Genomic DNA, 6,336 nt, shown 5'->3' with positions numbered 1-6,336 from the left:
ATTTTAGCATTTAAGTCCTCCGTAACCCCCATAAGAATAAATTAATTTGTTATTTATAGTACGAGAACTGAATTGGAAATGTGTCTTCATGCTACATGTTTATCAACGGTGGTACATCTAAAAATAGTGAGACGAGACATAACCCAAAATAAGGCAATTATATTGAATAACAAAGAAAGGCCTTACAAATTAAATGTTTTGATTTGAAGAAAGAAAAATGATGATTATCATGTTTTTATACATTTAATACTCGTGTGTATGCGGAAAAAAGGTAAGGATGAAAACCTAGTATTTGCACAACAGAAATATTCAACATAAAAAGTAGAAGCATATGTGTGCGTTATGGTTATTATAGCGTATACATTCTACAATTGATCAGTTTTCCAGAGGATAAAAACTGCAACTTTGAAAATCTTTAGCAGATAGTGCGAATGTAGCTCAATGACAAACAAAATATACAAAAAATATTTTCACCAAATAATCACCATAAATGAGCATCATGGCGGGTGCCTTTAAAGCATAGTCTGAATACTTTTGCTGCTCACATAATGTTCACTCCCGTTTTAGGTAGGCTTTCCATTCTCAATTTTATTTGAATCGCAAAGGTTTTTTTATTTTTCTATTTAGGTAGACTATTAACCTGTTATGTTTTCGTCTTTTTCTAATTGTTTTTAGCAAATATTTGGTTAAATTCTTTTCCACTCACTATTACCTTTATGGCATATTTCGACTCTTTCTTTCATTTTTTAAAATATTTCTTTACAAAACAAGTTGAATAAAAATGTCTTGTTCGTTGTCACAGATTGAATTGTTAAATCAAATATATAAATTTTGTATTATCCATTTTTAGATAGTGACGTTCCCTTGTCACCATCTTACGGTGTTTATATATCTCAACTTGTAAGATTAGCTCGTGTAGGTAACAATGTTTTAGATTTTAACAAGAGAAATTTATGTATTACTGAAAAATTATTACACCAGGGTTTTCGATATTACAAACTAGTCAAAACATTTACTAAATTTTATCATCGGTATAAGAACACCATTCGTATATATAGCTCAACATGCAGACTTTTTATACGTTTCACATCCAATTTTTTATGGAAATATTCTTTGTAAAGCACAAAGGTGTCAGTATTCACCTCAAAAACTAAAAAAACCTTTCAATAGACGTATTAGGAAGGGATATAGTTACGATACTGTTGTCAGGTCATTAACGATTGCATATTTTGGCTTTAATATTGATTCACCTATAAGGTCTTTGCATCGGAACTAAACACATTTATTCAAAAACCAGTTGTTGGCATGACACGGGTTATGTTCTTCTCATATATGTTATGATGGTATGATACTAAACCCCTAACGGGAAGGATTGTGCCTGATGTTCATGTGATGAAATCATAATCTTTCAGTCAGTTTAATTGAAGTCTGGAGCTAGCATGTCAGTTAACTGCTATTAGTCTGTTGTTATTTATGTATTATTGTCATTTTGTTTATTTTCTTTGGTTACATCTTCTGACATCAGACTCGGACTTCTCTTGGACTGAATTTTAATGTGCGTATTGTTATGCGTTTACTTTTCTACATTGGCTCTAGGTATAGGGGGAGGGTTGAGATCTCACAAACATGTTTAACCCCGCCGCAATTTTGCGCCTGTCCCAAGTCAAGAGCCTCTGGCCTTTGTTAGTCTTGTATTATTTTAATTTTAGTTTCTTGTGTACAATTTGGAAATTAGTATGGCGTTCATTATCACTGAATTAGTATATATTTGTTTAGGGGCCAGCTGAAGGACGCCTCCGGGTGCGGGAATTTCTCGCTACATTGAAGACCTGTTGGTGACCTTCTGCTGTTGTTTTTTTCTATGGTTGGGTTGTTGTCTCTTTGGCACATTCCCCATTTCCATTCTCAATTTTACATACATTATATGGCATTGACTAAGCATTTGTGTGGGCACCTGTACCTCCCCTTGATTTCGTGCAGTTTCGTAACATCACCCAGGACATTTCTATGCTAATCAGCTGAAAGAGGACTGATTAAACACACCAAACAACTAACATAAAGACCTAAGATACATTTTGTATAAGGCTTGATTCAATGTTACAGTTTTACTACTTATTCAGTTTTAAAAGAGGAACGAAATATACCAGAGGAACAGTCAAACTCATAAATCGAAAATAAACCTCATAAATCGAAAATAAACTGGTGACAACGCCTGGCTTAAATAACAAAAGACAAAGAGACAAACAATAGAACACATGGCACAACATAGAAAACTAAAGAATAAGCAACACAAATCCCACCAAAACTAGGGTGATCTGAAGTGCTCTGGAAGGGTAAGCAGACCATGCTTCACATGTGGCACCCGTCTTGTTAAATATTACAAATGGGTTTACAGAAAAACATGGATCTGCAAATATTTGCATAGTATTTAAATCATACTATACATTGAAAGCATTGGAAATATTTTATTGCAAATGCTGCTTATTTGTGTCAACGTCAATATTATATTGATTACACATATTTTGTTATCAAACGGTGTAAATCAGAGATTCTAAGTATCATTAAAGCAAATTCCGTCGTGAATATAATATGTAAACTACAATTTTGATGAATCAATTTGTGTTTATTTACGTATGCAACATCCTGACTGAATTTCAGGAAGTAAAACAAACAGGAAACGAACGGCTGTTTGCATCTATAAAAGGTAGCTGGTACTTAAAACGGTCAATCAATAAACTGTACTTGTCAAGTGAATTTTATAGCTGAACACTATGATTGCTTTAGAAAGTTATTGAATTAAAAGTTTATTTTCCGGGTTTATATATTTTTCCAGAAGTAGTGACCTCACTATTTTCTAAACTTTTATTAATTTGAGAAAAATATTAGCCGAGGTGTGAACGCTCGATTATGTAAACTAGGCGATTTGAAAGGCAGATATGCATTATATATTATTTTCAGTGTTATTTTTTTGTCGTATACAACTGCCCTGAACCATACGAGTGAATTAATTGCAGTTACTAAGCTCACACAAATTATGACATGCTTCAAACATTTCATTATTAAAATCTAAATATGTGGTTATATGGGGACGAAGTCCCCTATTACAGTAGAAAATTCAATAATAAAAAAAAAAAAAAATCGGGAAAATTTCCCGAATTTTTCATTGTACTAATGAACTCAAAATCGGGAATTTTTTTTTTGTCGTGTTTTTTTAATTTCCGGATCTGCGCAGAACACATAACTCTACTTCCTTCTTCCAGTCTTGTTGTCGTGAGACTTTGATTAGTCTAGTAAAATATAGGAACTCAAGGAACACAATACCAATATTTCATTTTTAATCATTCTTTGACTTTGGTATGAATAAACGTTAGGCCTACCTGATGCATTGCGTTTCTTTGTTTACATTGAACATGACGTCATCACTTAAATAACGTCACAAGTAAAATCCCTAACAACAGAACCAAAATCGGAAACGTTACGGTATTTCCGTATCTTTTTTTTTAAAAATATTTAAAATACAAAAAAAATAATTTAAACAAACTTCGTCCCCATTCACAGGTAATGCCTGCCTCATATTATTAAAAGTACGAAATATCAAGAGTTCAAATGACATAGATGTTAGCAATAAAATATCACCGTAAGGCCATTCATAAGGAGGCGAAACATAGCGTGTGGAAAGCTACATAATTACTTGATTAAAAACAACGTCATAATGTACAATACAATTAGAGATAAAAAAATGAAAGCTATAACCCATGACAACGACTGCATTACAGGCCTCTGACTTATGACAAGGACATAACGAATGTGGACCGGCTAAACATATTTGTGAATATATAATGCTCGCCTAGGTTTTGGTTGTGGTGTAACAGCACACCATTAGACAGAACTGTAAAAAAAATGCAAAAAGTTTAACTGAATGGATCAGCTAAAATCACATATCTGCTTCAAAAAGTTACAGCATTTAAATAAATTTAAATATTATTTAAGAATTGAATGCTTCTTTTTGTAACTTCATTGTGGTGTAAAAGCGTTGACCGAAGTACATTTTGTATGAAGCGCGGAAGCGCTTCATACTAAAAATGTGCGCACGGTCAACGCTTTTACAACCCTATGAAGTTACAAAAAGAAGCATTCAATACTTATAATTACTTTTTTTTAGCAATAATCATGAAAACACGAATTTTATTATTGTTTTATTTAATTCACCTGTGCACTTTATTTGGGGACCACGTGTTATCATGGATGAAAAGTTTTATTGTGCAATACAACTGCTTACGGAATAACACGTGATGTGCAGTTAGCCAATCAGAATAAAGTATCATAATGAAACATACATCTAATGTAATTATACATAAATGCAAAACAAAATAAACATTGAATCGACTCTACATATATAAACAAGAAGATGTGGTATGATTGCCAATGAGACAACTCTCAACAAGAGACTTAATGACACAGAAATTAAAAACTGTAGGTCCCCTCAGATAATAGAATTATTTTGACATATTCACGTTAGTTTGATGCGCTGTATAAAGGTTTAACTAGGCCAATTGGGACTTTCAATTTTCAATTCTGGCAAAGTTGAAAAAAACCTAATATTTGCCTCAAGTACTTTTGAATCATAAAATGATTGAAAATAAAAATGTAAAATATAGCTGGAAATATTTTTTTCATTATACGAGTAACGACAAAGAGAAGCATAAATTATTAAGATATGAATATATATTTGTGTAAAAATAGTTTGTATTCCCAATTTCCAGAAAAAAATTGTGTACATTGTACTTTGTACGTGTAATGAAGATGTTTATGTAACTGAAAGCTAGATTTATAACATCCATCCATACTAGCTGAGTTGTAATCAGAATAAAATGGCAGACCTTTAAAATTTCTCCGGCTGAAATATGTAATAGTATGTACAAAATGTGACTCAAAACTTCCATTTTACATTGAAATGGAGATTTAATTGTACAATTATTATGATGTAAATTGGAAATTTGAATTTTGTTAGCGCAAAAGTGAGTTTCAGGTCAACTGGTCAAATTTCGGAAAATTTTCTCGACAACTTGAAATCGTTGTAAATACACTCTCCCTGGAAAATATGATCACACAATCTCGATAATTTAATATTAATATTGGATAGTTAAAATATTCTTTGATCATCATATCTACATCTAACATTATCTATGGGACGTACTGGTAGAGGAAGGTGGAGTTATCAACGGGGTTTTCAAAGTTCCCAGGGTCAAGATTAGGGTCAGGGCCGTGGTGGCTATCATTCCGCATAACGATTTCGGACTGGTAGTAGTGACATTGAAAACGATGACCCTGAAGTTCTGTTGGATGTATTCGTAGGCATCTGTAATGACCAAAAGATCATGGACAAGTTTGTTGCCTCATTGTGTGACATACCCCATTTGAAATCAAAGCTCTTTGAACATCTACTACCATCCCTTGACGCACAAATATCAGACATCTTAACACCATTACGTAAAAATATAGAAATAATGAGTGATAAATTAACAAAATGCGAAGAACAAGAGTAGAAGAACGATGACCTTGAACAATACACTCGCAGACAGTCAATTCGTAAAGCAGGTATCCCTGAAATTTTTTTCGAAAGTACTGATGATGAAGTTCTTTTTTCTAATGATGTGCTTAATTCTCAGTTAGAACCTGGTGAAATAGACAGATCACACAGAGTAGGTCCTCCGCGATCTAATGATAGTAAGCAAAAGCCTCGAGAAATCATTGTTAGGTTTGTGTCGTACAAAAGCAGACAAAATCTCTTAAAATGCAAAAAAACAATGCACGAATTCAAGAAGAGTATTGGTTTAAACTACCTAATGTATAAAGACCTTACACGCAAACGATCTGAACAAGCCTATAATGCACGTTGGCTCAAAAATAACAACTTCATTAAAGAAACCTGGACTTTTGATGGGAAAGTTTTTATTAAAATGCCAGACGACCGCATATTCTTATGCACTAGACCATAAGATTTTCCGACTGCATTTCAACAACATCTTCCTATCAACAATAAACCCTCAAAACCAGATGATAAATACACAGGCAAACGATCATCCAGTTACGCTAAAGCGGTTAAAACCAACAAACAGTCATCAGGGCCACCATCAGTACCCACACCATCACAAACGTTTCAGTCGACTTTCCGAGAGGAAACATCTGTCAAATCACCATCTGCCTCTAAAGAACCAACCTTATAATCAGGGGATACTTAACAGTTCGTAATTTAAAATTTGATAAATCTATAAACACACGCTGGTTGATATCTTATTTGTAAACATTAACACGTGTTTAAAGCACATGACTCTA

This window comes from Mytilus edulis, chromosome 8 (assembly GCF_963676685.1).
Source record: "Mytilus edulis chromosome 8, xbMytEdul2.2, whole genome shotgun sequence".
NCBI lineage: Eukaryota > Metazoa > Mollusca > Bivalvia > Mytilida > Mytilidae > Mytilus > Mytilus edulis.
This window is presented reverse-complemented; position numbering follows the sequence as displayed.